At 35.9% G+C, this 8,240-nt stretch overlaps 1 pseudogene; it reads left to right on the forward strand.

The window, feature by feature from the left end:
- Positions 1–2,521: 2,521 nt before the first annotated feature.
- On the forward strand, positions 2,522–2,616 carry LOC115838428 (annotated as a pseudogene).
- Positions 2,617–8,240: the final 5,624 nt, after the last annotated feature.

The raw sequence follows: 8,240 nt of genomic DNA on the forward strand, positions 1-8,240 counted from the left end.
TTTAGTTTTACTGTTTCTAGAGTGAAGGACATCTTTGTTATGTGTCTACTGTATTTACTGTACTTAAAATTATTCTAGATCTGTGGCCATGATATTACCGCAGAAATAAGGCTACATTTTATAGGTATAGGATGTGATCAGCATGTCTAATACACCTTTTAAAGCAGAAGACTGTGTAAAGTTAGAACTTAAATAGTATTGTTTAGGTCATGCTTCCTGCAAGCAAGTGCCTTTAAGATAATCAGTTCTCTTTTCTATGGTAATGGCTCAACAACTGTATCTGAAGAGCTCGGAACCTTCCTTCTCTCTCTCCCTCTCCCAACTCTGCTTTTGCACTACTCATTCTAAATATCTCAAACATAATATCTTACGCTTGCACTCTACTAAGCTGCTGAATTTTCCTACGACACACAGGGTATCAGATTGCTCCTCAATTCTGTATGTTGACGGGGTTTTGGATAACCCACTTCAGTGACATATATATCTGAAAAAGACTTCAGATTAATTTGCTCAATTAACTGATGGGAGATGAAATGATTTGACAAAGTACATGGAGAAGAACTGGACTAGCAAACTCTTTGTTGTAGGTAGACAGAGAGGGAGAAGCTAACAAACCAAGAAAACCTTGCTAGAAAGAGATTCCCTGGAAAAGGAGTATGAAGAATAAAAAAACACATCTTAGAGCTTTGCAAATCCAATGGATGTGTAAAAAATATAGAAGCAAAAGTTATTCTGAAAAAAGAAAGGATTATAGGGAAGATTGAGAGTATAGTTAGAGTTACCCTATTTTAAACCTACTTTTTATATGGCATTATGCTAAATGCATTGCTTACACTTTCTCATTTACCTTAGCAACAACCTGAGCTCTACGTTTTTATTTCCATTTTATAGATGAGAATCTGAAACATAGAGAAGTTAAGAAATTTCTCAAAATCACGTAGCTTTTAAGTGGCAAATTTGGGATGTGAATTGTTTCTATTTTTATTTTTTACTTTAAAATGTTTTGCTCTTCAACTGTGTATAATAGAACTAAGAGGCAAGAACAGATGAAGTTACTTCACATGTGAGCTCTAAAAATTTACAAACAAGATAATCAGCAATTGTCAGATACCTACAACTGACCATTATGACCAAGAAACTTATCTTTTTAAAACCCACTTAGCTTTTTGCAGGATTAATTAACACTCCTATTCAGCTGTGAAACTTACTAACTGCTGCCCAAAGCTTGATAATGCATGCAGCTGGTTGTTTACTCTCTAAGAAGCTTATAAATATTTGTTCCCACAGGCTGAGTATTATTCTTTTCAAAATTGATTTTTGCTTTTTCAGCCCATTCATTTCAGGTATATCAATTATTATATTTACATAGTTTAATTAAATATTGCATCAATCCAATTATGATTGTCAAAAAAGAGTTATTTTCGTAAAAATAAGCTGAATGATTTCAAATACAAGCAAGGTAAGTCACTAAAATTGTGTTAAGTGAGGGCTAGAAAGCTGAAAAAGACTGGAAATATGGCATAAAAATAATTTGCGTTAAGATAACTCTAGAAACATCTTTAATTTCAGTCTTTATTTTAAAGAACGTGATGGTGAAATCCTATAGTATTTATTTTGGGATGTGGTTTATGCAGTTAAGTTAATGGAGATTTCTGATAAATGGACAGGTACTTAAACCAAAAATTTGACTCCATGTCAAAAACAGCCCAACGTATGTGCATGTGTTTGTGTGTGTATGTGTGTATGTGTGTGCGGGTGTGCATATGCTTCTGTTTGAAAAAGGATATGTATTTCATTAAAATTATGCAAAATATTTACTTTTAATTAAAGGTACAGCTAGGGAAAATATTTTCCATAAATAGTTAACAATATTCATGAATTGTTATAATTCATTACTTGTTTTGTAACCAACGGTGAAAGGTAGAAGTCAATAAGAAAATGAATTTATTTTTGAAATATAAAAACATTTGCTCAAAAGCTTGACTTTGTCCTTTTCATAACTTAAAGATTCGGTTTTTAATAATTTTCTTCTTTCTCTTTTTGAGACAGGATCTTGTTCTTTTGCCCAGGCTGGAGTGCAGTGGCTCCATCATGGCTCACTGTAGCCTTGACTTCCCAGGCTCAAGCAATCCTCCCACCTCAGCCTCCCAAGTAGCCAGGACCACAGGCATACACCACTATGCCCGGATATTTTTTTTTCATTTTTTTGTAGAGACGTAGTCTCACTATGTTGCCCAGGCTGGTCTTGAACTCCTGGGCTCAAGTGATCCTCCTGCCTCAGCTTCTTGAAGTGCTGGGATTACAGGCATAAGCCACCTTGCCCAGCCAATTTTCTTCTTTCTCCTCTGATTTGTGTTATTCATTTGTCACTACATAATACTGAGCTAAAACCATTTTCTTAGCTCTTTTTTTTTTGAAGTCAGGGAAGTTATTTATATTGTGTAATTCTTGACACTGATGAAAAATACTGTTCAGATATGTCTGTTAGAATTGAAACAGGATTTTAAAAATCTTTCATTTCCCACTTTAGCAGTACATATACCAAAATTGGAATGACACAGAACATGGGCCCTGAACAAGGATGACATGCAAATTTGTGAAGTGTTCCATATTTTTGATGACTGGATAAAGAAAATCTGGGTATGTTTCTTAGCTCTTTGATTGCTATTTCATTGTCAGATGCTTGTTTCAAAACTACTTTAAAAGTTATTTTCCACTTGGATGTAACTTTTACAGGATCTTTCTGGTTTTTCATTGCTCCAACTTCGGAATGCCCTGAGATTTCCTGTTTTTCTTCCTAGTATGTATCTGTTTCAACTTCAAAATGCCTCAATTTTCTGACAGCTGTTGTTGCCACTCCCCAGCTAGTGTCTTCCTCAAGCCCCTGTGGCAGGCTCATCCTGGCTCCTCCTCGTTTGCCTTCCCTTATCAGTCCTTGACCTTGGGGGCTTCCTTGTCTTCAGCCTCACAATCAACCTCCTGTAATTTTTGCGCTTTTCAGGCTGCTAACTTACTGAATTTTATTTGCAATTTTCTAATTTTAGTTTATTTCTTTTCTTTCATTCATCTGCCTCTCTCCCTTTCTTTATTTGTATTCCTCTTCACCTATGCTTGCTCTTTTGTGCTTTCATTTGCTTTGGAGGACTGAGCCTTGGCAGAGATTTCTGCCTGTGGCATTTGCAGTTGTTGGAGTGACTGCTTCCCACACCCCACACTGACCAAGTTTCTTTCCCTGCACAATAAGGAAATCATCTCTGAAAGTCCACTTGATTTAATCCTTCATGTACATGAAGGCACAGAGGCTCTATTACTGCAAGTTTCAGAGAAAATATTCCACACTGCTTCAGAATAGACTCCTTGTAAATTTTTAAACTTTCTTTATACTAATCTTAAAACATTGCCTTTTTGCTTGGAACATTGTCAAACCATTAATTTGCTATGAATGTTCTCTCACTTTGCAGCTGACATTGGGTCTTTTTATTCATTAATTCTCTTAATCCATGCTTTCCGGTTAAATTCGCCTGGGTTTTACTAAATTCATAACCCTTGCTACCAGACTGCTGATCTTCAGTTAAGCATTTCAGGTGAAGTCATAGCTCCGCACAATCCCAACACCTTCTCAGTGTAAATGATTTTTTCCAGGGCCAGAAGGAGGAGCTTCACTTCCACAGTGACCTGTAACTTTCTAGGCAGAATTTAGTCTCTTCAACAGGGCATCCCACTCATCAGTAGTGTTTACCACAGGCAACAAAGACATTTGCAATTTCTGAAAATAGCCTCATGCTTTTCCACTTACACTTTTTTCCTCTGACTTTCCACACATACTGCACGGAAAAAAGGTAGCTTTTGTAGCTAAAGTATTAAGTGCTTTACATTAATAAATATTAATATTTAAATATTAAGTATGTTTCCCTCAGCCAGTACCCGCCAATGGTTTCAACCCACTGCAGTAAGCACATAAATTGGCTGTGCCTGCCTCATGTAGCCACCATCTCCCTCTTGGGATTCCCAGTGCAGATGCATGCATTTGGGTTTCAAGTTAAGATTTAAGGTAAATGTAAATCAGAATTTCATGAATCTGATCTGTAATTTAGAATTTTAAGCCAAACAACTGCAAAACTGAACATGCTAGATTGGAAAGGTTTAGTGACTATACGTATGGTTTTGAGTTTAGTTAGAATTACATGTCAATCGTACGAATAATGTGGATTTATGCTTCCTTGTATATTTAGTAGAGAGTTACAAATGTAGGTAATACTCAGTCTTTCATCCACTCTATGTCATTCATTCTTCAACAAACACTTTTGAGTATCAAGAAATGTAGTTAGCATTGAAGACCAACGACTTTGGGTCCTAATTGCCTTGACAAGGTTTGTAGTTTTGTATATGAGACAACTGATACACTTTCTCTGTGCCTCAGTTCCTCATTTCTAGAAAGAAGAAAGTGAGTTACATAACTTGAGGGGGTTGTTTTAAATATCAAATAAATTCCATACAAGCTAGATTTTATTAATAGTATAGTGTGAAAAGTAATACTATACATTCCGAGGACGGGCAAGAACATAGTTAGTAATGCTTCCATTCTCGTCCGGTCATATTTCACATAACACTAAGTAATATGTAATCCCAGAACTTTGGGAGGCCCAAGCAGATGGATCACTGGAGGTCAGGAGTTTGAGAGCATCCTGGCCAACATGGCAAAACCTCGTCTCTACTAAAAACACAAAAAATTAGTCAGGCATGGTGGCTCACACCTATAATCCCAGCTTTTCAGGAGGCTGCGATGGGATGATTGCTTGAATGCAGGAGGTGGATGTTGTAGTGAGCTGGATGGTGCCACTGCACTCCAGCCTGGATGTCAGAGTGAGACTCTGTCTCAAAACAAAAAACAAAACAAAACAAACTAGTATGAATAAGATACAATAAGATAATTTGATATTACCTATAAAGCTAAAATTAGAACATGTGGTCAGGGAAGACCTCTCTTGGTTGATGATATGGAATTTATATAACATTATGTTTGGAACCAGACACTATGGAAGTCTATAAGTGAATATTTCAAGCAAAGGAACTAGCAAGGGAAAGGGGCCTGGGGTTGAAATAATGTCTTCTTATGTAAGAAATGGAAAGCAGGCCAGTATAGCTGGGGTGTAGGGAGCAATGTGCAGATTGGTGGGTAATGATGAAAGAGAAATAGGCCTCTTGTGAAATAAGTGAATGAACATAGATCACTTGGAGCTATAAGGCCATCAAAATCTTGCTATGTATCTCAAGTAATCCTATGTGACAAGTTAAAATTTTTTAAAAAAGAAAATTTATCCCAATTTGGCCAGAGACTAGCTCCAAGTTAAATATTTTTCCCTTTGGAGGAGGCCTTTCTTCTTGGTAGGTGTGTTCTTCAGCAAAATTCTTTACCAAATGAAGATTGTCAGTAACAATGCATGGAACTCTGCTCTGTGGAGGCCCCAAACAGAAAGAGCCTGCAATTTCTACACACATTCCTACATTGAATCCTTGAATCTAGATCTTTTTCTGTCCTTGAAAAAGTAAAGCTCATCACTAGGCAAACAAAATTTCTGAAATTAATTTACCAGTCACAGGGATGGTATAAATTTCCCAACATTTCAGGTTTAATTCTTAACAAGTACAAATGTCATTATAGCTTACTCAAATTACCAAACACACCTCTTCCTTGACTTGTCTGTCCTGAAGAAAACAGTCTTAGTTTACTCTGTGTTCAGGAAGCAGGGAAGATTATACAACACTTTTAAAATTCAAGGTATGGGTACATATTTTCCAAAGTCTCATAGAAATGATATACTTTATGTTATCATCCACTTTTTAGAAAAGAATTAAAATTCCTGACAGTATAAGTACGTACAGATGCTATTTTCTGCAAGGTATTGGAGGCTTCATGAAACAAAGGTTAATAAATATAAACGTGAGCCCATAAATAACACAAGTGAGAAAAAATTTAAATAATAAGAGTCATATAAACAAATTTTGACCCATGCTTTTCAAAAAGAAATCATGCTTTTCTGATGTGGTTATAGAGAGTCCTGAATGTTATTAAGTCAATTATCATACTTTTTTTTAAAAATTATACTTCAAGTAATCTAAAGCAATATTTTCTGTATAATGGGAAAAGACTCTAAATAAGAAACTGTACACAAGCACTAGCTGAAGCTTTTACTGGTGTGTTTAAATTCATCAAACATTTATAAAGCGTCTACTATAGGCAAAGCATTGTGGGACATAAAGAAGCAAATGTGAAATTGATTCTGGCCTCAGAGCCTGTTAGAAGGTTATAATGAGGATCATAAAACCAGCATCTTTCTTTTAGGGAAGGTGAGTATCGAGACTCTCATATCTGTGACAGACAAGTCAGTTGATTTGGACACTTTATATGTAAGTTTCATAGCTACATTTAGGCCTGTATAATGCCAAGCAGGGAAATTGAGGCCCCAAATACAAATATTTAAATGCAATGTAACCCACACATCCATCACAGATTTTCATTTTGTGTAATTACCCTGATATCCTTTTGATGATTTAACTCTTCCCCACAGAATTTATTGTAATGAAGTTCTCTCCTAGCCTAGCTAAGTAGTAAATGTGGAATCAAAGTTAGACAATTAAATCTTCTTTTCCTGAAATATGAATTATGAAGAGACGAATAAAGACACCTAAATGTTCAGAGCTCATTTTATTCTTGCAGCTAAATCCCCAAGAGGATGTTCCTGTTATAAGACTATATCTGTTCCAAGAACATCTGAACTGCATTGATAACTGCCAATTTCCAAGTCTGATTTCTAGTTCTTCTGTGTCCAAATATATCTCCAACAATTCCCCTCCTGCTTATGTTAACTATACTAAGACCATCTTGACTGCATCTAAAGAATTCTAACAAATAGAAAACATCAATCTAGAGGACTGCATCTATTCGACAGATCCTCAAAGAAATCTGTTTGCAATAGGGAGGAAAACACTCTTCATAATTTGGCATGGGACTTCAGAGTCTGTGAGATGTAAGGATAAAACAAGTATGTTGCTCTGTGGAAGAATTTGCTCTTGGTTATTGCCGCAGATTACTGTGAAGAGCAAGAGGAGGTCAAAGGCCCATAGTAGGGTAGTCATAGTTGAATGACTGGAGAAATTCAGAGAAAAAGAATCACCTAGCTCAAATATTTAAATTTTCTTCTCAAGCTGCACACTGAAACTCAAGGAGTATGCATGACTTTATTAAAACAGCAGTCTTCTTAAAATTGGGTAGTTGAAATAGCCAAAAACTAAAATTTATAAGTGTTTCTGCAGACTGTTGAATTGCAAGTCATCTGTATTCTCAGTCTTGCCTGGTCTCTCGGGTGAAGAGATATTTATGAAGATAACACAAATAAGAAAATAATACAACCTGGAATATTGAAATAGTGTTATCTGGGGGCATCTGGATTTCCCTGATACCTGAAAAATTATCTTCTGCCGTTGCCTTCCCGTTAGAAGAAATTGACCCTTCCTTCATTGCTCATTTTCTGTTGAAGATGTTGTACCCTCCTCACCTGAGGAAATGCCCTAGGCAGAGTTACCTTGATTTCCTTGTTATTTATCACAACTGTTTTTATAAATGGTCTTGCATCCTCCTTTTCCAACACTGTTAAATGGATAATATGACCAACAAAAGGAACATAGATCAGTTGGAGCCATAAGCTTAGCAAGAAAGGATTGCTTAAGAAACTGTAACAATTCATTAAAACTGGGAATGTGTACGTAGAATTGATTTTAGGGAGTTTTCTGAAGGAAGAAGAAGTATACATTTTGTCTCAGATTGAATGAGAAGTTATGTGTGTGTATATACCAGAGTCCATGTTTAATGCACTAATTCATTCAGGTGGGAGAGATTCTATCATTATACAGGATAAGTTAATGAAAATTCAGATGAAATCATGGCCTATTGAAACATATTTAGTAGAATGATGAATTACACAGTAACAAAACTGATGAATCTACTATGTCAATACTCCTGCCTCACTCTCCAAAATATCTGCAAATTTACTTCAGGAACTAAGATTTTTGACATAAACTGGTAATGTAGGCATTGAAATCCCTGGAAAAGGGATTAAAAAGTTGTTAAAGCTTGGAATGCTGGTATGCTTATACTGAATTTTCTATTACCAGCTGACCAAGGTAGAAAAAAAAAGTGAACCTACTTCAGAGATGTCATTGAATACTGTGTTGAAATCAGC

Source organism: Nomascus leucogenys, chromosome 14 (assembly GCF_006542625.1).
Source record: "Nomascus leucogenys isolate Asia chromosome 14, Asia_NLE_v1, whole genome shotgun sequence".
Lineage (NCBI taxonomy): Eukaryota > Metazoa > Chordata > Mammalia > Primates > Hylobatidae > Nomascus > Nomascus leucogenys.